General features: G+C 47.8%; 1 protein-coding gene across 1 annotated transcript in view; it reads left to right on the top strand.

Annotated features, from left to right (window-relative positions):
* Positions 1-1,123: 1,123 nt before the first annotated feature.
* The window catches only part of LOC143790368 (protein S100-P-like), a 79,222-nt gene continuing 54,467 nt past the window's right edge, over positions 1,124-25,878 (top strand). Inside the window, exon 1 of the mRNA XM_077279115.1 lies at positions 1,124-1,219. The gene's annotated coding sequence lies outside the window, so the exon portion shown is untranslated. The remainder of the gene's footprint in view (positions 1,220-25,878) is intronic.

The raw sequence follows: 25,878 nt of genomic DNA, 5'->3' as shown, positions 1-25,878 counted from the left end.
CTCCTCCTCCTCTTCCTGATCCTCGTCATCACCCAATGTGGCCTGAGAATACTGTGTGAGGCTGGGCTGTGTGGTATCAGCTACTGTACAATCTTGCTCCATAGCCACCTGCTTCACATTCAAAGCTTCCTCTTTCAGATTCTGCAGCGAATGTTTTAATAGACAGAGCAGCGGGATGGTAATGCTCATAATAGCGTCATCAGCGCTCATCATCTTGGTGCAGTACTTAAAGTTTTGAAGAACCTCACATAGGTCAGCGATCCAGACCCACTCTGCAGAGTTGTTACATGTGGGGGCTGAGTGTTACTCTGACGGGCATTGAGAAGCTGGAATTCATAGACTCTGCTGCTTACTAAGCCTTGCCAATATATTGAAGGTCGAATTCCAGGGCACAAATCAGTCAGTAATGAGGCAAATTAAAGCGCTGATGCAGCAAAGATAGATCGGCGAAAGCCTGAGATGACTTCCGGAAATGTGCTCTGACACGGCGTACCTTGGCAAGAATGTCAGGCAAGTCAGGGTATGTTTTTAAAAACCGCTGTACAGCCAAGTTCAGAACATGGGCCATGCATGGAACATGTACCAGCTTGCCAAGTTTTAAAGCCGCCATCAACTTATGCATATTCATACAAAGAGAGAATAAACCAAACAAAAAATTGGTGTGCACACCTGATTCAGTATGATTAAGAATGCATATAAATCTTTAGAACCTGGAACATACCGTAAGTTTAAGAACATCTTAAAACATACATACAACATGATAATCAAAACACACTCCCAAAGAAAATTATGTGTCCATGTAGGATAGCTAATATTTGGAGCTCCACAGGTATACAATAAAGCAATAAATAGAACCAACAGTACATGCAATAAGACCATTAGTATTATAATAATACATGATAGGGACCAAAGTATATACATCATCTGTAATATGATGTAACCCCTAGTAACCTAAATGAAGCAATTGCATATACTGTATCTCAATAAAGAGAGAGAAGGTCATGTGCTAAGTGACTCGAGGTAAAAATAGCATGGTATGGAGATAATAGCCCAAGGTAGGGGCTTTGAAAATGGAATACCAATATACTACAATTGGAAAGTCGTGAGAGCACCTGACACTCTAATACAAACAGCTAACTGAAGCTGCAAGGAGGAAAAAGGTAATCATCAGCACAGCTACCTAAGTAGCTCAAGAAAGGAGCTCCTATCAACAGCCCAGGTAGGCAGCATGTCCACATGGAATGGGGGTGTGGGAATACCCCACTCGTATCGCACATTATGCACATTATCACACACAATCAGACCTGGTTGAAGATTCAGTGGGGAGAGCCACTGATCGGTCTATTCTTTTACCCCTTTCAACAGCTCGGCTGATGTCCCAGCCTCTGACTCTGTCTCAAATTCCACAAGGTTAACCCAGTGTGCCATCAGAAAAATGTATCATCCCTGTCCACAAGAACTTGTCCACGTGTCTGTGGTTAGGTGGGCCTTCCCTGTGACTGCGTTGGCCAGAGCACGGCTGATATTGTGTGTGTGTAACCGCTGGTTGTGAACAGGAGGCATCAGCGCCTCCTTCATGGTCAGCAGACTGGGAAGGCCGTAACACAGGGGAAGGGGCAGTGATTTGACCCTCAGACACAGATTTTGTACCCAGGCGTTCCGCTCTCCTACTGCGGTGCTTGGCTGCCATGTGCTTTTGCATACTGGTGGTGTTCGGGTTGGCAGTGTTCTTGCCTCTTCTTAGCTTGGTTTGGCAGATGCTGCAAATGACAGTTGTTTTATCTGAAGGACTTTAACAAAAAATTGCCATACAGGGGGAAAAACGCACCTTTGGCCTGTTACCTAGCCAAGTTGGGGGGCTCTGTGGAACAGTTGACCGAGTTCTACCAGGACTGTTGCATACTCACCTAGTCCCAGCGCTCCTGGCGCTCCCCCTGCCCGACCCATGGTCTTCGGTGCCGCAGCTCTTCCCCTGTTCAGCGGTCACGTGGGATCGCTCATTAAAGTTATGAATATGGACTCCACTCCCATAGGGTCGGAGCCGCATATTCATTCCTCTAATGATGGTAACGGTGACCGCTGACAGAGGAAGAGGCTGCGGCACCCAGAGACCAGCTGTCCGGGATAAGGAGCCAGGGACGCCGGGAGCAGGTAAGTATGTCATAGTTACCTGTCCGCGTTCCACACGCCAGGCGCCGCTCCGTCTTCCGCGTCCTCTTGCTCTGACTGTTCAGGTCAGAGGGCGCGATGACGTACTAGTGTGCGCGCCGCCCTCTGCCTGAACAGTCAGTGCGGAGAGACGCCGAGACGGGACGCTGAGGAGCTGCGGGCAGCAAGAGAGGTGAGTATGTCATTTTTTTTTTATTGCAGCAGCAGCAGTAGCATTATATATTGCACACATATATATGGAGCATCTATGGGGCCATACTGAACGGTGCAGAGCATTATATATGGCACAGCTTTATAAGGAGCATCTATGGGGCCATAATGAACGGTGCAGAGCATTATATATGGCACAGCTTTCTATGGAGCATCTATGGGGCCATAATGAACGGTGCAGAGCATTATATATGGCACATCTTTATGTGGAGCATCTATGGGGCCATAATGAACGGTATGGAGCATCTATTTTTATTTTTTAAATTCACCGGTAGCTGTTGCATTTTCCACCCTAGGCTTATACTCGAGTCAATAAGTTTTCCCAGTTTTTTTGTGGCAAAATTAGGGGGTCGGCTTATACTCGGGTCAGCTTATACTCGAGTATATACGGTACCTCTTCATGCCTGTTTTCTTGCTACAGATCCATCCCTCTATGCACTGCTGTGCTCGCTAGGCTTGACACCATGCCAGGTGGATCAGTGGCCTCATCATCGACCACGTCATTTTCCAATTCCTCAATCTGATCCTCCTTCTGAGTTGCGATTTGAGGCTGATCTAATGGCAGCTGGGTGTCATGATTACCCTCCACCTCTTCAGACATGAATTGACCCTCTCTAATGTGGCTTCTGCCTGGCCGTGGGTGCTCAAATGTTTGGGCATCACTGCACTCCACCTACTCATGATCATTCATTACCCTCTTTAATGGTGCACGTTAAGAAGCCTAACAAATTACAAGGGAATGTAAACAGTTACTCAGAGTGGCCAGCGTTGAGGTCATACACACGTGGTCAAAATTGTTGGTACCCCTCATTTAATGACAGAAAAACCCACAATGGTTACAGAAATAACTTAAATCTGACAAAAGTAATAATAAATAAAAGATCTATGAAAATGAACAGATGAGAGTCAGACATTGCTTTTCAACCATGCTTCCACAGAATAATAAAAAAATAAAACTCATGAAATAGGCCTGGACTGAAATGATGGTTCCTTAACTTAATATTTTGCTGCACAACCTTTTGAGGCAATCACTGCAATAAAACGATTCCTGTAACTGTCAGCGAGACTTCTGCACCTCTCGACAGGTATTTTGGCCCACTCCTCAAGAGCAAACTGCTCCAGTTGTCTGGTGTTTGAAGTTTGCCTTTTCCAGACGGCTCTTTCCAAAGATGCTCAATAGGATTTAGGTCAGAGCTCATAGAAAGCCACTTCAAAATAGTCCAATGTTTTCCTCTTAGCCATTCTTAGGTGTTTTTAGCTGTGTGTTTTGGGTCATTATTCTGTTGCAAGACCCATGACTTGCGACTGAGACCAAGCTTTTGGACAGTGGGCAGCATATTTCTCTCTACAATCCTTTGATAGTCCTGAGATTTCATTGTACCCTGCACAGATACTAGACACCCTGTGCCAGATGTAGCAAAGCAGCCCCAGAACATAACAGCCTCCTCCACGTTTCACAGGAGGAGCAGTGTTCTTTTCTTGATATGCTTCATTTTTCCGTCTGTGAACATGGAGCTGATGTGCCTTACCAAAAAGTTCAATTTTTGTCTCATCTGTCCATAGGACATTCTCCCAGAAGCTTTGTGGCTTGTCAACATATAGTTTGGCAAATTCCAGTCTCGCTTTTTTATATTTTTTTTTTAACAATGATTTCCTCCTTGGTCGTGTAGCGCCCCCACTGCCGCAGGGCCGAGGGGTACCCGGTACCGGGCCTCTGAGTCTCTGCTCTGGGATTGTCACGGTGGCTAGGACCGGTCCGTGACCCTGCTGAGGGGCGTACAGTAATAGATGTGGATGGTGGTGGTAGTGCGGTGCAGTAAATAACGAGGACACCAGGTTGCAGTCTCTTTACCTCTTTACTGAAGGTCTCTGGGTCCTCAGTCCGGAATAAGGTTCACCAGGCTGCGCAAGTCCGGCCGGTCCAATGGCACCTCCAGAGTTCTCTTTGCAGGTGGAAATCTGTGCCTTCCTGCTAGCGCTATGTGTTGTGGTCCTCCCCTGCTGTGCTTACGGGATAGTCCCCACAACTGTTGTGTCTGTTTCTCGTGTTACCTCACAACTCGTTCGGATGATGTTCTTCTCCTCCGTCCCTCCCGGTGTTATGGTTGGGACGGCACCCGTATGACGAGTAGGCTTGGAGCTCTTCCGGGACTCTAGAGTCGCCCCTCTCCTAGTGTGCCCCCCATGTCTTCATAGGTGATATATGTGAGACAGCCCGCCTATGACTGACTGTCCTGCCGTTGGTTTGAAGTATTGCTTGGAGCTAGATATAGAAATACTTCCTCGGCGTTCCGGCCGCCGGCTGTGCGCCTCAGTAGGATGTTGCCTCGGTCTCACAGCACGACTCCTACTGGTATTCTCCTTCTTGCTTTGATCTCGTTTCTCACTCAGCACAATATATCTCGCTTCTGATCCTTTCTTAGGGCACCGCCGCTATGCTGAGCAGGCACGGTCCCGTGACGTTCTCTCTATTTGCCAGGCCTCTGTCAGGGTCCCAAACCTGACAGGGACCCTACCGAATCTTCCCCCACAACACCCTCTGCCACAAGGTGTTGCCTGGTTCCAACCCAGTCAGCTTTCTGACTAACTTCCTGCCTGACCCCCAGTTTACCCACACGGTGAGGAGTGGCCTAATAAATAGCACCCTTAGCTCCCCCTGGAGGCCCGACTGTGAAATGTATTGGTGTATGTGATACCTGGTCAGATGAACTCCTTCAGTGCCATCAGACGTACCATAGCCCCCCTTAGCGGCGGAGCCACAGTACTGCAACGACCAGGACTCTGGGGCGCTGCAGTCGTCTCCCATGAAATCCACTTTGGCTCATACAATGACAGATGATGTGATATGACACTGATGTTCCTTGAGCTTGAAGTTCACCTTTAATCTGTTTAGTAGTTTTTCTGGGCTCTTTTGTTACCATTTGTATTATCCGTCTCTTTCATATGTCATCAATTTTCCTCCTGCGACCACGTCAGGGAGGTTGGCTACAGTCCCATGGATCTTAAATTTCTGAATAATACGTGCAACTGTAGTCACAGGAACATCAAGCTGCTTGGAGATGGTCTTATAACTTTTACCTTTAACATGTTTGTCTATAATTTTCTTTCTAATCTCCTGAGACAACTCTTTCCTTCGCTTCCTCTGGTCCATGTTGAGTGTGATACACACCATGTCGCCAAACAGCACAGTGAGTGTCTGTAGCCCTATATACAGGCCACTCACTGATTCCAAGATTGTAGACACCTGTGATGCTAGTTAGTGGACACACCTTGATTTAACATGTCCTTTTCGTCACATTATTTTCAGGGGTACCATCATTTCTGTCCAGGCCTATTTCATGAGCTTTAATTTTTAAAAAAGTTCTGTGGATGCATGGTTGAAAAGCAATGTCTGACTTTCATTTGTTCATTTTCATAGATATTTTATTTATTATTACTTTTGTCAGATTCAAGTTATTTCTGTGACCATTGTGGGTTTTTCTGTCATTAAATGAGGGGTACCAACAATTTTGACTATGTGTGTATGTCTTTTGCGACTCTTGATGCTGGGAGGAAGGAGGACCAGGTTGAGGATTCAGAGGTCCAGCCTCTTGGCTACTGAAACTGGACCGTGTGGATGACTTTGTGGTGCTGCTTGTCAACACACCTTTGTCTGCCATCCAACCCAGAACATCCTCGCACTTGTCTGGGTTCGTTAGTGGTGTAGTGCGCTGACCAAATTTTGACATGAACGATACAGTCACCTTCAGATTTGTCACACGGCCTTGGTGGGCACCACTACATCCACATCCTTTAACATTACCCTTTCTCATTTTGAATGTGTTATGCTTATGAAACAAAAAATGCTGGCTTTATTTTTCACAAGTACCCTTACAAATGTCTTATGTACAAATTCACTGTATCTAACAATGTGTGGCTACTTTTTTTGGAGATTGCAGCTTGATTAACCACAGCAACAGCTGACTGATGTAAATTACGGGTAAATAGTCATGTTTGCGTATCTTTCCAGGTTTTGTGTTAGTCGCACAACTGCTAGATAAAGATACGCTATTTTTTAAAACAATAGAAAATTATGATTTTTTTTAGATCGCCTTGCTGACATACTCCAAATGTGGAGTAATGAAGATTATTGCCCCTGCTAAATTGTCACGTAAGATTATCTCTACCCAGATTGCGCCAGTCGCACAACTGCTACATAAAGATACGCTATTTTCTAAACAAATATATTTTTGGGGGGAATTTTTTGCCTCGCTTTTATGAGACACACCAAAGAGCAGACTCTGGGAAATTTATGGTAAATAGTGACATTTCGTAGCTCAAGAGGTTTTGCACCAGTCGCACAACTGCTAGACAAATATTAGGTATTTAAGCAATAGACGATAAATATTATTTAGCGATTAGATTTTAAAATGGATGTCACTGTATGCTGCCACTGAGGAATATTATTTTGCGGTAAAAAAAAAATATATATACAGGAATATTATGTAGCTCCCAAAAAAATGGTTTTGCATATGCTGTTACTACCTAATATTATTTCCCTCTACAAATATGCAGCATGCACTTGCAATGATGAGAACACCCAGGTGCCTGCCTTTCACTCTCCCTCCTATTAAATCTCTCCCTACTAAATCCCCACCTAATAAACAACTAATCTTGACAATCTTCAGCTCTTAAAAGAGCTTCTTGGAATGACACTTACTATAAGCTCCTATCACTCTCTCTACGCTCCTTTCACTCTCCCAATGCTCAGACTACGCTCTCCCTATGTTTCTGGCTGCAATGTGCTCAAGATGATGCCGGCAGCCTTTAAATATCCCCTATGATGCTGGAAGGCCAGCCAATCACATTAATGCCACCCAAAAGCTGGCGCCAGCATTACTGTGATTGGCAAGCCAACCCAACATGTTCATTGGCTGCAAATAAAGCGGCAAAGATGCTGGACGGGTCACTCGAATATACCAAGACGAAAAAATAATTACTCACCGAGTAACAAATAGCCCGAATACTGTACTACTCGCATGCAAGTAAAGAATAGTGCCGAATGTATTCGCTCATCACTATTAAATACCCTGCAGTAAATAAATTGCATAGTGCCTAAAAATAATATACGGTACTTAGTTTCATGTTTTTTGATCAAAAACATGCAAAAGCCATCCCACCACTCCATGGTGACCGTAATTGGGACAGTCCTAAATCTAATGTTAAAAACCTTAACGTTTGTCAAGTGACATGCATATGGATAAGGGCTGAGAAGGACTGGGCCCAACTAGTGGACACACAGCCATGGGAGACCACATTAATATATTGCCCAGCTCAAAGGAAAGACAGGCCGTGTTCACACTAGTAACTGAACAGAAAAAAAACAAACATAGAAACATAATTATTACATACCCTGCAGTAAATAAATAATCTGGCCCTCTGATTTGTCACTGAAACACAATTTTATCACAAACTATTTGGATTAGCTAATTTGGCCTCCTCGCTGCACCCCATTTTTAGGCCTAAAGATTTTTAAGTGGAAATCAGGCCTTCTGATTAGTCACTGAAACATAGCTTTACCACAAATGATTTGGAGTAGCAAATGGGACCTCCGGAGACTGCCACACAGTTTTTGCACAATCTACTTCAATGCTGAAAGATCAATTTCACACAGAACAGGATCCTATCTATTTAAATGACAAGTTCACTTTCAGCACTATCAGGAGCAGCTTCTCTGAAATGTGACACTGAGAAAGTGGTGCCAGCAAAACAAGATGTCCACTTTTTATATGGCCAGGGACATGTGACTTTGGCAGCCAACCACAGATTACCATGACGTGACATTGTGGATGATTTCTGCACCCTAATTGGTTAATGGAAAAAAAAAGCATGCCGCTCCTCTAACCTCTCCACACCCCCTTCCCATATTAAACATGTCACCCCGTCCCCCCCGCTCATCATTCAGCAGCACTATCCTAGCAAAAGTAATAACAAAAACATTAGTGGAAACGGGATGATTTACCGAACTGTGACTGAATTTTGCCGACTTTGAGTAAAAATGCTTGTGAAAGCTAACACGAATCCGAATTTGCTACATTTGTGACAAATTTGAGACTAGTGAATATTTTCCAAACAAGTTTGCTCATCTCTATACAGGACAGCTTGAATTTCTTTGCAATTTATCGTACATTTTTCGCTGCTGTCCACTTCCAGGAAGAGTAGCTATGCCATGGGTTGTAAAATTATTAATTATGGTGCACATAGAGGATAAAAGAACATTAAGTCTACATCCCCATGGTCAGTATTAGGCAGCGCTTTGGACGCAGCACATGTCTGCTCCGTCCAAAGCGCTGCCGGTTTTTGAACGCAGGTGATTCCGCATGTGTTCACAGAACCATGCGGAATCACCACGCTCAATACATTGGACTGGTGATATTTATCTTGCGGAGACGGAGCGTCTCCGCAAGATAAACAGATATGCTGCGATCTGGAAAGACGTGCCACATGTCCATCTCCACAGGGAAGCCGAAGGCGTCCGTGCACGCATAGTGGAGATGGGATTTCTTGAAATCGCATCCACTATGCTGTAACATCTGTCCGCTGCAGGTTGGACGCTGCGGATGTAGGCAGCGTCCAACCCGCAGTGTTTACTGACCGTGGGAACATACCCCAAGATCTCTGGAGATGGACTTATAACCTTGGGATTGTTGATATTGCTAAACAATTTTGGTTCTCAAGTTCTCAGACAGTTATCTTCTCTATCTGTTCTCCCCATAGTCCTCCATACAGTATAATGCACACCCCATAGTCCTCTATACAGTATAATGTGCCCCATAGTACTACATACAGTATAATACACATCCAGTAGTCCTCTATATAGTAAAATGCACCCCATAGTTCTCCATACGGTATATTACCCTCCCGATAATCATCCACATAGTATAATGCAATCCCCATAGCCCTTCTAATATTATAATAGCCTCCACATAGACCTCCAAATATTATAATTGCCTTCCAAATATTATAATGGCCTCCACATAGCCATCCAAATACTATAATAGTCCCAACATTGCCTTCCATACAGTACAACGGTCCTCACAGTCCTCCATATATAGTATAATGCCCTCACCATAGGTCTCCATATGGTATAATTCATTCCCCATAGTCCTCCATATAATATAATGCATCCCCTATATAGTAGAATGTACACCCATAGTACTCCATATAGTATAATGCACCTTAGATTCCTCCATATAGTATGATGTGCTCCGTAGTCTTACATATAGTATAATGCTCACTCTATAGTCCTCCACGTAGTATAATTGACCTCATAGTCATCCATACAGAATAAAGCACACCCCATAGTCTTCCATACAGTATAATGCACCCCATAATCCTCCATATAGTATAATGCACACTGTCATGAATCCCAATGGCTAGGGATAGCAAGGGACAAGCAAAGTAATACAAAATATCGGACGAGCTCTAGGGTGATGGAACCTGGGCTGACCGTTGCCCTACGCCTGACAAACGCAACTAGAGATAGCCAGGGAGCGTGCCTACGTTGGTTCTAGACGCCACGCACCAGCCTAAGAGCTAACTAGTACTGCAGGGAAAATAAGACCTCACTTGCCTCCAGAGGAATGAACCCCAAAAGGTATAGTTCCCCACCACATGTATTGACGGTGAAATGAGAGGAAGGCACCCACATAGAGATGATATATATAGGTTCAGCAAATTGAGGCCCGCTGTAAACTAGAAAGCAGAACGATACAAAAGGGGTCTGAGCGGTCAGCAAAAAACCCTAATCAAAAAACCATCCTGAGATTACAAGAACCCATGTGCCAACTCATGGCACATGGGGAGAACCTCAGTCCACTAGAGCTACCAGCTAGCATAGAGACATAATAAGCAAGCTGGACAAAAAACCAAACAACTGAAAATCAGCACTTAGCTTATCCTGAAAGATCTGGGAGCAGGTAGGCAGGAACCAAACAGAGCACATCTGAATACATTGATAGCCGGCAAGGGAATGACAGAAAGGCCAGGTAAAATAGGAAACACCCAGCCTCTGATGGACAGGTGGAAACCAAAGGCCGCAACCCACCAAAGTCACCCAGTACCAGCAGTAACCACCAGAGGGAGCCCACAAACAGAATCCACAACAGTACCCCCCCCTTGAGGAGGGGTCACCGAACACTCACGAGAACCCCCAGGGCGATCAGGGTGAGCTCTATGGAAGGCGCGGACCAAATCAGTCGCATGAACATCGGAGGCGACCACCCAGGAATTATCCTCCTGACCATAACCCTTCCACTTAACCAAATACTAGAGTTTGCGTCTGGAAACACGAGAATCCAAGATCTTCTCAACAACATACTCCAATTCTCCCTCCACCAGCACCGGAGCAGGAGGCTCAACCGAAGGAACAACGGGCACCTCATACCTCTGCAACAACGACCGATGGAACACATTATGAATAGCAAACGATGCTGGGAGATCCAAACGAAAAGATACAGGGTTAAGAATCTCCGAGATCCTATAAGGACCGATGAACCGAGGCTTGAACTTAGGAGAAGAGACCCTCATAGGGACAAAACGAGAAGTCAACCACACCAAATCCCCAACAAGAAGTCGGGGACCCACGCGGCGACGGCGATTAGCAAACTGCTGAGTCTTCTCCTGAGATAACTTCAAATTGTCCACCACCTGATTCCAAATCTGATGTAGCCTGTCCACCACCACGTCCACTCCAGGACAATCCGAAGACTCCACCTGACCAGAGGAAAAACGAGGATGAAACCCCGAATTACAAAAAAAAGGAGAGACCAACGTGGCAGAACTAGCCCGATTATTAAGAGCAAATTCGGCCAGCGGCAAAAAAGCAACCCAGTCATCTTGATCAGCAGAAACAAAACACCTCAAATAAGTTTCCAAGGTCTGATTAGTTCGCTCCGTCTGGCCATTCGTCTGAGGATGGAATGCAGATGAGAAAGACAAATCAATGCCCATCTTGGCACAAAACGTCCGCCAAAATCTAGACACAAACTGGGATCCCCTGTCAGAAACGATATTCTCCGGAATCCCATGCAAACGAACCACGTTCTGAAAAAATAAAGGGACCAACTCAGAGGAGGAAGGCAACTTAGGCAAGGGCACCAAATGAACCATCTTAGAAAAGCGGTCACACACCACCCAGATAACGGACATTTTCTGTGAAACCGGGAGATCAGAAATAAAATCCATGGAAATGTGCGTCCAAGGCCTCTTCGGGATGGGCAAGGATAACAACAACCCACTGGCCCGAGAACAGCAAGGCTTAGCTCGAGCACACACTTCACAAGACTGCACAAAGGTACGCACATCCCTAGACAAGGAAGGCCACCAAAAAGACCTGGCCACCAAGTCTCTAGTACCAAATATTCCAGGATGACCAGCCAACACAGAAGAATGGACCTCGGAGATGACTCTACTGGTCCAATCATCTGGAACAAACAGTCTTTCTGGTGGACAACGATCCGGTTTATCCACCTGAAACTCCTGCAATGCACGTCGCAAGTCTGGGGATACGGCGGACAATATTACCCCATCCCAAAGGATACCAGTAGGCCCAGAGTCTCCAGGAGAGTCAGGCACAAAACTCCTGGAAAGAGCATCTGCCTTCACATTCTTTGAACCTGGCAGGTATGAAACCACGAAATTGAAACGAGAAAAAAACAACGACCAACGAGCCTGTCTAGGATTCAAACGCCTGGCAGACTCAAGGTAAATGAGATTCTTGTGATCAGTCAAGACCACCACACGATGTTTAGCACCCTCAAGCCAATGACGCCACTCCTCAAATGCCCACTTCATGGCCAAAAGCTCCCGATTACCCACATCATAATTGCGCTCGGCGGGCGAGAATTTTCTAGAGAAGAATGCACATGGCTTCATCACCGAGCCATTAGAACTTCTCTGTGACAAAACCGCCCCCGCTCCAATCTCGGAAGCATCAACCTCAACCTGAAAAGGAAGTGAAACATCTGGTTGACACAACACAGGAGCAGAAGAAAACCGGCGCTTAAGTTCCTGAAAGGCCTCCACGGCCGCAGGAGACCAATCAGCAACATCAGCACCCTTTTTAGTCAAATCAGTCAAAGGTTTAACAATACTAGAAAAATTAGCAATGAACCGACGATAAAAATTAGCAAACCCCAAGAACTTCTGAAGGCTCTTAACAGATGTAGGTTGTGTCCAGTCACAAATCGCCTGAACCTTGACGGGATCCATCTCAATAGTAGAAGGAGAAAAAATGTACCCCAAAAAAGAAATCTTCTGGACTCCGAAGAGACACTGAGCCCTTCACAAACAGAGAATTGGCCCGCAGAACCTGAAACACCTTCCTGACCTGTAAAACATGAGACTCCCAGTCATCAGAAAACACCAAAATATCATCCAAATACACAATCATAAACTTATCCAGATATTCACGGAAAATATTGTGCATAAAGGACTGAAAGACTGACGGAGCATTGGAGAGTCCAAAAGGCATTACCAAATACTCAAAATGGCCCTCAGGCGTATTAAATGCGGTTTTCCACTCGTCACCCTGTTTTATCCGCACCAGATTATACGCACCGCGAAGATCTATCTTAGTGAACCATCTAGCCCCCTTAATGCGAGCAAACAAATCAGTCAATAATGGCAGTGGATACTGATATTTGACTGTAATCTTATTCAGAAGGCGATAATCTATACAAGGCCTCAGGGAACCATCTTTTTTTGCCACGAAAAAAAAACCTGCTCCCAGAGGGGACGAAGATGGACGAATATGTCCCTTTTCCAAGGACTCCTTAATATAATTCCGCATAGCAGTATGCTCTGGCAGTGACAGATTAAATAAACGACCCTTAGGGAACTTACTGCCAGGAATCAATTCTATAGCACAGTCACAATCTCTATGAGGAGGGAGCGAATTGAGCTTAGGCTCCTCAAAAACATCCCTATAGTCAGACAAAAACGCAGGGATCTCAGAAGGAGTAGATGAAGCGATTGAAATCGGAGGTGCATAATCATGAACCCCCTGACATCCCCAGCTTAACACAGACATTGTTTTCCAGTCCAGGACAGGATTATGAGTTTGTAACCATGGCAGACCAAGCACTAGTACATCATGTAAATTATACAGTACAAGGAAGCGAATCACCTCCTGATGAACGGGAGTCATGCGCATGGTCACTTGTGTCCAATACTGCGGCTTATTCATAGCCAATGGTGTAGAGTCAATTCCCTTCAGAGGGATAGGAACTTCCAGAGGCTCCAGACTAAAACCGCAGCGTTTAGCAAATGACCAATCCATAAGACTCAGGGCAGCGCCTGAATCCACATAGGCATCGACGGAAATGGAAGACAGTGAAAAAATCAGAGTCACAGACAAAATGAACTTAGGCTGCAGAGTACCAATGGCAAAAGATTTATCAACCCTTTTTGTGCGTTTAGAGCATGCTGATATAACATGAGCTGAATCACCACAATAAAAACACAATCCATTTTTCCGCCTATAATTTTGCCGTTCACTTCTGGACTGAATTCTATCACATTGCATAGTCTCAGGTGCCTGTTCAGAAGACACCGCCAACTGGTGCACGGGTTTGCGCTCCCGTAAACGCCGATCAATCTGAATGGCCATAGCCATCGACTCATTCAGACCTGTAGGCGTAGGGAACCCCACCATAATATCCTTAATGGCCTCGGAAAGACCATTTCTGAAGTTAGCAGCCAGGGCGCACTCATTCCACTGAGTAAGCACCGACCATTTCCGAAATTTTTGACAATATATTTCCGCTTCATCATGCCCCTGAGAGAGGGCTAATAAAGCCTTTTCAGCCTGAATCTCCAGGTTGGGTTCCTCATAGAGTAATCCCAATGCCAGAAAAAACGCATCCACATTGAGCAATGCAGGATCCCCTGGTGCCAATGCAAATGCCCAATTCTGAGGGTCGCCCCGCAGGAAAGATATTACAATCTTGACCTGTTGAGCAGGGTCTCCAGAGGAGCGAGATTTTAAAGAAAGAAACAATTTACAATTGTTCCTGAAATTCAGGAAGGTAGATCTATCTCCAGAAAAGAACTCTGGAATAGGAATTCTAGGTTCAGACATGGGAGTGTGAACAACAAAATCCTGTATGTTTTGAACTTTTGCCGCGAGATTACTCAGGCTGGAAGCCAAACTCTGGACATCCATGTTAAACAGCTAATATCAGAGCCATTCAAGGGTTAAGAGGAGGTAAGAAGCAGCTAGACAGCAATTAAGGGCTAGGCAGCAAAACTCTGAAGGAAAAAAAAAAAAAAATAAAATTTCCCTTAAACACTTCTTTTTCTCCTGCTTCAGCCCAAACAATTAACACTTTGCTGGCCGGCTATACTGTCATGAATCCCAATGGCTAGGGATAGCAAGGGACAAGCAAAGTAATACAAAATATCGGACGAGCTCTAGGGTGATGGAACCTGGGCTGACCGTTGCCCTACGCCTGACAAACGCAACTAGAGATAGCCAGGGAGCGTGCCTACGTTGGTTCTAGACGCCACGCACCAGCCTAAGAGCTAACTAGTACTGCAGAGAAAATAAGACCTCACTTGCCTCCAGAGGAATGAACCCCAAAAGGTATAGTTGCCCCCCACATGTATTGACGGTGAAATGAGAGGAAGGCACACACATAGAGATGATATATATAGGTTCAGCAAATTGAGGCCCGCTGTAAACTAGAAAGCAGAACGATACAAAAGGGGTCTGAGCGGTCAGCAAAAAAAACCCTAATCAAAAAACCATCCTGAGATTACAAGAACCCATGTGCCAACTCATGGCACATGGGGAGAACCTCAGTCCACTAGAGCTACCAGCTAGCATAGAGACATAATAAGCAAGCTGGACAAAAAAACAAACAACTGAAAATCAGCACTTAGCTTATCCTGAAAGATCTGGGAGCAGGTAGGCAGGAACCAAACAGAGCACATCTGAATACATTGATAGCCGGCAAGGGAATGACAGAAAGGCCAGGTAAAATAGGAAACACCCAGCCTCTGATGGACAGGTGGAAACCAAAGGCCGCAACCCACCAAAGTCACCCAGTACCAGCAGTAACCACCAGAGGGAGCCCACAAACAGAATCCACAACAGCACACTCCATAACCCCCATACAGTAGATACATTATAATGAACATCCCATAGTCATCCGTATAGTATAATGTGCTCCATAGTCCCCAATACAGTACATACTGTATAATGAACATCCCATAGTCATCTGTATAATATAATGCAGCCCCATAGTCTTCCATACAGTAGAATGGACATCACAGTCAACCATACAGTAAAATGGACCCCATAGATTTCCATATAGTATAATGCACCCCGTATTCCTCCAGACAGTATAAAGCACACCCAATAGTCCAGCATACAGCACAATGCATTCCCCATAGTCCTTAATACAGTTATATTGCACCCCATAGTCCTGCATATAGTATAATGCCCACCCCATAGCCCCCATACAGTACATACAGTATAATTAACACCGCATAGTTGTCCATAAAGTATAATGCACTCCCCATAGTCCTCCATATAGTATCATTCACTCCCCATAATCCTCCACATAGTATCATACATTCCCCATAGTCCTCCATATAGTATAATGCACTACGCATAGTCCTGCATATACCATAATATCATAATATAATGCATCCCCATAGTCCTCCATATAGTATCATTCACTCCCCATAATCCTCCACATAGTATCATACATTCCCCATAGTCCTCCATATAGTATAATGCACTACGCATAGTCCTGCATATACCATAATATAATACATCCCCCATAGTCCTCCATATACAGTAGTATAATGCACCCCTTAGTCCTCAATGTAGTATAATGCATCCCAAATGCCTCCATATAGTATAATGCGCTCCATAGTCATCCATATAGTATAGTGCATGCCCCATTGTCCTCCATACAGTATAATGCGCACCCAATAGTCCTCCATATAGTATAATGCACCCTATCATTCTTCATATAGTATAATGCACCCCAAAGTCCTTCTTATAGTATAGTGCACTTCATAGTCTTCCTTGTAGTATAATTCACCCCTTAGTCCTTCGTACAGTATAATGCACAGCACATAGTCCTCCATACAGTATATTGCACACCCTATAGTTCTCCAAACAGTATAATCTGCTCCCCATATTCATCCATAGAGAAAAATGCACATGCAGTACATACTCCATAGGCCTCCATACAGTATTATGGTCACCACAATATACTCAATGATTTAAAAAAATAAATACAAAACTCACTTTTCCCCATTTCCCAGCTGCTCCGGTCTCCACTGTGCGACTCTTCAGCAGCTCCACTGCCCAGCACAGCATGGCACGATGAAGTGAAATCCTCGCACCCGCTGGCTGAGACATCAGATGCCGAGGGAGAATGATGGGGGGAGGGAGTGGACGGTATGCCTCCTCCTTCATTGCTTCAACTGTGTCTGCATCCTGAATGTGCGATTCTGGGCTGAGGGTGCCCAGAGGCGGCGCTGAATCCTGGCATCCCCCAAAACAAGGGCCCCATAGTAGCCACATGGTCTGCCACTAATAGTGGCACATCACAGGATTGGGGCGCCTGGGGTAGTGGGGGCCCTGGGCAACTGCCCAGTTTTCACACCCCCTATAATACTGACCCGTTCCCCCTTCATACCCATGGATAATAGTTGTGTGAGTTGTTCTATATTTTGTGAAAACACATTATAGAACTGACACCACAATGGTCTACTGGTATATTATACTTCATAATTTTTACTATATTTGCAGGTGATGTGGAGAATGACATTTCACAGATTAGTAGATTCAGCGGGATTATACTCATCATAAACTATAATGGGGTCCATTGAGGTTGCAACCAGGATTCCAATATTTTGCACTATCCTTCCTATTTTGACCTCTTCTTTGACCGTTGCTGTTGGGTGACGCCTATTGATGGTCTGCAGTTGTGCTGAAATCAGGAATTAGGTGACTTGCATATAATAAATATAGGAACTTTTAAACATTGCAGTTCACCTGTGTGAAACTTTAAATTCTTAATTCTGAGTTTAGTTTCGCAATTTTTACAGGTGGAGAGTGAAATATAATTAAGGTGTGTCATTAATTCATATGGATAAAGTCAGCGATTATATTACGAAATCCACCTTTAACAGATAATTATTAGTGATGAGTAGTGTTGAGCGATACTTTCCGATATCGGAAAGTATCGGTATCGGAAAGTATCGGCCGATACCGTCAAAATATCGGATCCAATCCGATACCGATACCCGATCCCAATGCAAGTCAATGGGACGAAAATATCGGAATTAAAATAAACCCTTTATAAACTTGTAGGTTCATTCTACATGAAGGAAAACAACTAAGAATAATGTAGGATGTATTGGGGGACGTGGCGGAGATATTAAAGGGACAGAGGTTTAGCCCAATGTAATAGAATAGCAGGATTTTTAATTTTTTTTTATGAAGTTCGGCGTTAGAAAGAATTTGACTATGTTATTTTTTTTTTTTTTTATGTCAGATATTGATGTTTCACTACTTCCACGCCCTTCACCTTCTTTTTTACTTCTCCCACGCTTTCTTCTTAATTATCCTCATCATCAGCTTCTTTGACATCAACTTCTTCACCTTATTCATCTTCTTCTTCATCTTCTACCTATTATTTTTTGGGTTACATTGTTCATATTCTTTTTATTTTACTATTATCTTCATCATATTCAACTTCTTCATCATATTCTTATTTGTGACAGGCATTCCCGTAGTTGTTATCTATAAAAGTTTGAAGATTACACCTTCCGTTCTGCCTGTCACAAACCAGTTACATTTGTCCGCGTTCAGTTTGGCCTGCAGCATCAGGCTTTATCCAGGGGCACCACGAGGAGGAACGGACTCACCCCCATACACTGCTTAGTCTTCTTCTGCTTATAATTTACATAATATTTTTTTGCTCTGATATTTTGTGTTATGCTTAATGTCCTTCTGCTCTTTGTTCTGCAGCCTCTTGTTCTTCTGCTTCTCGGTCTTCCAGGTCGTCGTCGTCTCCAGGGTCGTCGTCTCCGGGGTCGTCGTCATCGGGGTGGTCTCCGGGGTCGTCGTCATCGGGGTGGTCTTCAGGGTCATCGTCTCCAGGGTCGTCGTCATCACGGTGGTTGTCGTCTCTGGTGTCGTCGTCATCTTAGGGGTGTTCTTCCGGGTCATCGTGTTTAGTCTCTTGAACTTGGAAATGTAGCAGAAGGTACAAGAAGGCTGAGAAAATGCCGAGAACCAGCTGATGGAACTGGAACTCGGATGGCTACCCGAAGGTCCAAGAGCCAATGGAACTACCGAGGACCAGCTGACGTTACTGGAACCCGGTTACTAAGCAGGAGGTACCCGTGCCTGAAAGCACTACCAAGGACCACCTGACGTTGGTGGAACTCGGATACCCAGAGGGAGGCACCTAAGCCAAAGGCTCTGCCCGGAACCAGCTGACGGTACTGGAACCAGGATGGGGAGCAGAAGGTACAAGAGCAAAAGACACTGCCGAGAACCAGCTGACGGTGCTGGAACCCGGATGGGTAGCCGAAGGTCCAAGAGCCAATGGAACTACCGAGGACCAGCTGACGTTACTGGAACCCGGTTACTAAGCAGGAGGTACCCGTGCCTGAAAGCACTACCAAGGACCACCTGACGTTGGTGGAACTCGGATACCCAGAGGGAGGCACCTAAGCCAAAGGCTCTGCCCGGAACCAGCTGACGGTACTGGAACCAGGATGTGGAGCAGAAGGTACAAGAGCAAGTGTCTGCGTGGCTTTTGCAGGACACGTTGCCGGCTGCACAGCAGGGGAACAGCTGGCGGTGCTGGACCCCACTGACACATTGGCGAGGTGTTTGGCTCTGTGCAGCCAGCACTTCCGGACAGCAACGAGCGGTGTTGTAGCCCGGGCTCTGCAGGGGGAGCAGAGTGTAGGCCGAAGCCTACTTGAACCAATTTCAAAGGTAACCTTTAACCCCCCCTCAGGGGTTAGAAAGTAGAAGAGCCACAGCTTATGCAGCAGTAGTGCTGCACAAGTCAAAGGTTGCTCTTTTAATTTCGCTCCTTGCACACGCTGACTGAAACACGTATAACATTTAGCCCTTTATACAGTCAAACTGTGTTGGAGGCGCGAGTTCCCTTTGTAATGAGACGCAGCACAGATGTCAAGAATCCCACCTTGGTGCTGGGTGCAGCCTCCTGAGCGTTGTTATTTGCTGTACAGGAGTCTGCGCTGTCGTGTTATCCCCTGGCCTAGCGCTGTTAGCGCTGCCCATCTTCTGACCTCATTTAATGTTGGCCGGTGCGGTTCGCGATGCCCATGAATCACAGCCCCGCAGTGTATTGACATAGTTTAAACACTGCGGGGCTGGGATTCATGGCCTGGCGCAGTACATATGTTCGCCTCTCGCTTGGGTTCTTACACCTGCTTCAGACTATGCGGCGTCATCTGATCCCTTATCGCATGCCACGGCCATGAAGCCGCACAGTCCGAAGAAGGCGGAAGGAGAGGAGGGACAGGCGAACTGATGCACTGATCCTGCCCATCAATCACACCCTCGCAGTCCCAATAAATAAGACACCGAGGGGCGTTGTGTGGGTCAGGGCGGCCGCAGAGGCGCAGGCAGCCAAACAATGATGCCAGAAGACGGGCAGCGCTACCAAGGGGGTTGCAGCGTGTCATTACAAAGGAAAGTCACACCACCGGGACGGTTAAATGGTCACACAGAGGACACATTGCAGACGTGTTTTCAGTTCCACATGTGCGAGGAGAATACGTTTCTGAGCCACCTTGCACACATGCAGCATTACCGCTGTACAAGGTGGCTGGATAACGTAAAAACGCCTGGGGGAGGGGGGACAGGTTCCCTTCAATTTCAGTTCTTGTGTCTGCGTGGCTTTTGCAGGACACGTTGCCGGCTGCACAGCAGGGGAACAGCTGGCGGTGCTGGACCCCACTGACACATTGGCTGGTGTTTTTCTCTGTGCAGCTAGCACATCTGGGCAAAAACTGGCGGTGTGTTAGAGCCCAGGGACAGCAGGAGGAGGAGCAGGAGGAGGAGGAGCAGGGGGAGGGGAGTGTAGGCCGAAGCCTGCACAGGCGGCAGCTTTGGGTGTGTTGTGTCTGCGTGGCTTTTGCAGGACACGTTGCCGGCTACACAGCAGGGGAACAGCTGGCGGTGCTGGACCCCACTGACACATTGGCGAGGTGTTTGGCTCTGTGCAGCCAGCACTTCCGGACAGCAACTAGCGTTGTTGGAGCCCGGGCTCTGCAGGTGGAGCAGAGTGTAGGCCGAAGCCTAATTGAACCGATTTCAAAAGTCACCTTTAACCCCCCCTCAGGGGTTACAAAGTAGAAGAGCCACAGCTTATGCAGCAGCAGTGCTGCGCAAGTCAAAGGTTGCTCTTGTAATTTTTCTCCTTGCACACGCTGAATGGAACACGTATAACATTTAGCCCTTTATACAGTCAAACTGTGTAATGGAGGCGAGAGTTCCCTTTGTAATGAGACGCAGCACAGGTGTCAAGAATCCCACCTTGGTGCTGGGTGCAGCCTCCCGAGCGTTGTTATTTGCTGTACAGGAGTCTGCGCTGTCGTGTTATCCCCTGGCCTAGCGCCGTTAGCGCTGCCCATCTTCTGGCATCATGTAATGTCGGCCGGTGCGGTTCGCGATGACCATGAATCCCAGCCCCGCAGTGTCTTAACATTGTTAAAACACTGCGGGGCTGGGATTCAGGGCCTGGCGCAGCACATATGTTGGCCTCTCACACTCGGGTCCTTACACCCGCTTCAGACTGTGCGGCGTCATCTGATCCCTTATCGCATGCCACGGCCATGAAGCCGCACAGTCCGAAGAAGGCGGAAGGAGAGGAGGGACAGGCGAACTGATGCACTGATCCTGCCCATCAATCACACCCTCGCAGTCCCAATAAATAAGACACCGAGGGGCGTTGTGTGGGTCAGGGCGGCCGCAGAGGCGCAGCCAGCCAAACAATGATGCCAGAAGACGGGCAGCGCTACCAAGGGGGTTGCAGCGTGTCATTACAAAGGAAAGTCACACCACCGGGACGGTTAAATGGTCACACAGAGGACACATTGCAGACGTGTTTTCAGTTCCACATGTGCGAGGAGAATACGTTTCTGAGCCACCTTGCACACATGCAGCATTACCGCTGTACAAGGTGGCTGGATAACGTAAAAACGCCTGGGGGAGGGGGGACAGGTTCCCTTCAATTTCAGTTCTTGTGTCTGCGTGGCTTTTGCAGGACACGTTGCCGGCTGCACAGCAGGGGAACAGCTGGCGGTGCTGGACCCCACTGACACATTGGCTGGTGTTTTTCTCTGTGCAGCTAGCACATCTGGGCAAAAACTGGCGGTGTGTTAGAGCCCAGGGACAGCAGGAGGAGGAGCAGGAGGAGGAGGAGCAGGGGTAGGGGAGTGTAGGCCGAAGCCTGCACAGGCGGCAGCTTTGGGTGTGTTGTGTCTGCGTGGCTTTTGCAGGACACGTTGCCGGCTACACAGCAGGGGAACAGCTGGCGGTGCTGGACCCCACTGACACATTGGCGAGGTGTTTGGCTCTGTGCAGCCAGCACTTCCGGACAGCAACTAGCGTTGTTGGAGCCCGGGCTCTGCAGGTGGAGCAGAGTGTAGGCCGAAGCCTAATTGAACCGATTTCAAAAGTCACCTTTAACCCCCCCTCAGGGGTTACAAAGTAGAAGAGCCACAGCTTATGCAGCAGCAGTGCTGCGCAAGTCAAAGGTTGCTCTTGTAATTTTTCTCCTTGCACACGCTGAATGGAACACGTATAACATTTAGCCCTTTATACAGTCAAACTGTGTAATGGAGGCGAGAGTTCCCTTTGTAATGAGACGCAGCACAGGTGTCAAGAATCCCACCTTGGTGCTGGGTGCAGCCTCCCGAGCGTTGTTATTTGCTGTACAGGAGTCTGCGCTGTCGTGTTATCCCCTGGCCTAGCGCCGTTAGCGCTGCCCATCTTCTGGCATCATGTAATGTCGGCCGGTGCGGTTCGCGATGACCATGAATCCCAGCCCCGCAGTGTCTTAACATTGTTAAAACACTGCGGGGCTGGGATTCAGGGCCTGGCGCAGCACATATGTTGGCCTCTCACACTCGGGTCCTTACACCCGCTTCAGACTGTGCGGCGTCATCTGATCCCTTATCGCATGCCACGGCCATGAAGCCGCACAGTCCGAAGAAGGCGGAAGGAGAGGAGGGACAGGCGAACTGATGCACTGATCCTGCCCATCAATCACACCCTCGCAGTCCCAATAAATAAGACACCGAGGGGCGTTGTGTGGGACAGGGCGGCCGCAGAGGCGCAGCCAGCCAAACAATGATGCCAGAAGACGGGCAGCGCTACCAAGGGGGTTGCAGCGTGTCATTACAAAGGAAAGTCACACCACCGGGACGGTTAAATGGTCACACAGAGGACACATTGCAGACGTGTTTTCAGTTCCACATGTGCGAGGAGAATACGTTTCTGAGCCACCTTGCACACATGCAGCATTACCGCTGTACAAGGTGGCTGGATAATGTAAAAACGCCTGGGGGAGGGGGGACAGGTTCCCTTCAATTTCAGTTCTTGTGTCTGCGTGGCTTTTGCAGGACACGTTGCCGGCTGCACAGCAGGGGAACAGCTGGCGGTGCTGGACCCCACTGACACATTGGCTGGTGTTTTTCTCTGTGCAGCTAGCACATCTGGGCAAAAACTGGCGGTGTGTTAGAGCCCAGGGACAGCAGGAGGAGGAGCAGGAGGAGGAGGAGCAGGGGGAGGGGAGTGTAGGCCGAAGCCTGCACAGGCGGCAGCTTTGGGTGTGTTGTGTCTGCGTGGCTTTTGCAGGACACGTTGCCGGCTACACAGCAGGGGAACAGCTGGCGGTGCTGGACCCCACTGACACATTGGCGAGGTGTTTGGCTCTGTGCAGCCAGCACTTCCGGACAGCAACTAGCGTTGTTGGAGCCCGGGCTCTGCAGGTGGAGCAGAGTGTAGGCCGAAGCCTAATTGAACCGATTTCAAAAGTCACCTTTAACCCCCCCTCAGGGGTTACAAAGTAGAAGAGCCACAGCTTATGCAGCAGCAGTGCTGCGCAAGTCAAAGGTTGCTCTTGTAATTTTTCTCCTTGCACACGCTGAATGGAACACGTATAACATTTAGCCCTTTATACAGTCAAACTGTGTAATGGAGGCGAGAGTTCCCTTTGTAATGAGACGCAGCACAGGTGTCAAGAATCCCACCTTGGTGCTGGGTGCAGCCTCCCGAGCGTTGTTATTTGCTGTACAGGAGTCTGCGCTGTCGTGTTATCCCCTGGCCTAGCGCCGTTAGCGCTGCCCATCTTCTGGCATCATGTAATGTCGGCCGGTGCGGTTCGCGATGACCATGAATCCCAGCCCCGCAGTGTCTTAACATTGTTAAAACACTGCGGGGCTGGGATTCAGGGCCTGGCGCAGCACATATGTTCGCCTCTCACACTCGGGTCCTTACACCCGCTTCAGACTGTGCGGCGTCATCTGATCCCTTATCGCATGCCACGGCCATGAAGCCGCACAGTCCGAAGAAGGCGGAAGGAGAGGAGGGACAGGCGAACTGATGCACTGATCCTGCCCATCAATCACACCCTCGCAGTCCCATTAAATAAGACAACGAGGGCTGTTGTGTGGGTCAGGGCGGCCGCAGAAGCGCAGCCAGCCAAACAATGATGCCAGAAGACGGGCAGCGTTACCAAGGAGCTTGTTGCGTGTGTCAATACAAAGTCAAATCACACCTGAGGGACGTTTTAATGGTCACAGAGGACACATTTTAGACGTGTTCACTTCAACATGGGCAAGGAGAATAAGTTTCTGAGCCACCTTGAACACATGCAGCATTACTGCTGTTCAAGGTAGCTGTAAAACATAGAAACACCTGGGGGAGGGGGGACAGGTTCCCTTCAATTTCAGTTCTTGTGTCTGCGTGGCGGTCGCAGGACACGTTGCCGGCTACACAGCAGGGGAACAGCTGGCGGTGCTGGACCCCACTGACACATTGGCTGGTGTTTTTCTCTGTGCAGCTAGCACATCTGGGCAAAAACTGGCGGTGTTAGAGCCCAGGGTCAGCAGGAGGAGCAGGGGGAGCGGAGTGTAGGCCGAAGCCTGCACTCGAGCAAGTTGAAAGGAAACCTTTAACCCCCCCCCCCCCAGGCGTTTGTAGCTGAAAGAGCCATTGTGTACAGCACTAATGCTGGAAAAGGTAAACTTAGCTCTTTTAATTATGGTCCTTGTACATGCGGAACCTAACATTTATGAAATGTGTCCCCACACAGCGTTAAACCGTCCGGTAGGTGGAACTTTCCTTTGTCGTGTGACGCAGCACAGCCATCATTTTTACCCCCTTGTCGCCGTTCGCCCCCTCCTCAGCGTTGTTTGAATCTGTCCCGGAGCCTGCGCTGTTAGGTTAGCCCATGGCTATGCACACATGTTGCGCTGCCCGTCTTCTGACCTCATTTGGTGTCAGGCTGGCTGCGCCTGTGCGGGTGCGCTGGCCGAGATCCCGCCTCGCAGTGTCGTCTCATGTAATCCCACCGCGGGCCTGTGATCCGTGCCCGTGCGCAGTGCATATCCTCTCCTCTCACTCCCCTCCCTACGGCTTTTTCAGACTGTGCGGTGTCACGGCCGTGGCATGCTATTAGGGACCAGCTGACATCGCACAGTCTGAAGAAGCCGTAGGGAGGGGAGTGAGAGGAGAGGATATGCACTGCGCACGGGCACGGATCACAGGCCCGCGGTGGGATTACATTAGACGACACTGCGAGGCGGGATCTCGGCCAGCGCACCCGCACAGGCGCAGCCAGCCTGACACCAAATGAGGTCAGAAGACGGGCAGCGCAACATGTGTGCATGGCCAAGGGCTAACCTAACAGCGCAGGCTCCGGGACAGATTCAAACAACGCTGAGGAGGGGGCGCACGGCGCCAAGGGGGTAAAAATGATGGCTGTGCTGCGTCACACGACAAAGGAAAGTTCCACCTACCGGACGGTGTAACGCTGTGTGGGGACACATTTCATAAGTGTTTGGTTCAGCATGTGCAAGGAGCATCACGAAAAGAGGCACTTTTTCCCTTTGCATCATCATTACTGCTGCACAAGGTGGCTCCTTCAGTAACAAACGCCTGGGGGGGGGGGGGGGGGTCAGGTTCCCTTACATTTAACTTGTTGTGTCTGCGTGGCGGTCGCAGTACACGTTGCCGTATACACAGCAGGGGAACAGCTGGCGGTGCTGAACCCCACTAACACATTGGCGAGGTGTTTGGCTCTGTGCGTACAGCACTTCTGGACGGCAACTAGCGGTGTTGGAGCCCAGGGACACGTGGAGGAGGAGGAGGTTGGAGGAGGTAGGAGGAGGTAGGAGGGATTGCCACACACACAGCAGGGGAACAGCTGACGTTACTGA

Source organism: Ranitomeya variabilis, chromosome 1 (assembly GCF_051348905.1).
Source record: "Ranitomeya variabilis isolate aRanVar5 chromosome 1, aRanVar5.hap1, whole genome shotgun sequence".
NCBI classification, from domain to species: domain Eukaryota; kingdom Metazoa; phylum Chordata; class Amphibia; order Anura; family Dendrobatidae; genus Ranitomeya; species Ranitomeya variabilis.
This window is presented reverse-complemented; position numbering and strand designations above follow the sequence as displayed.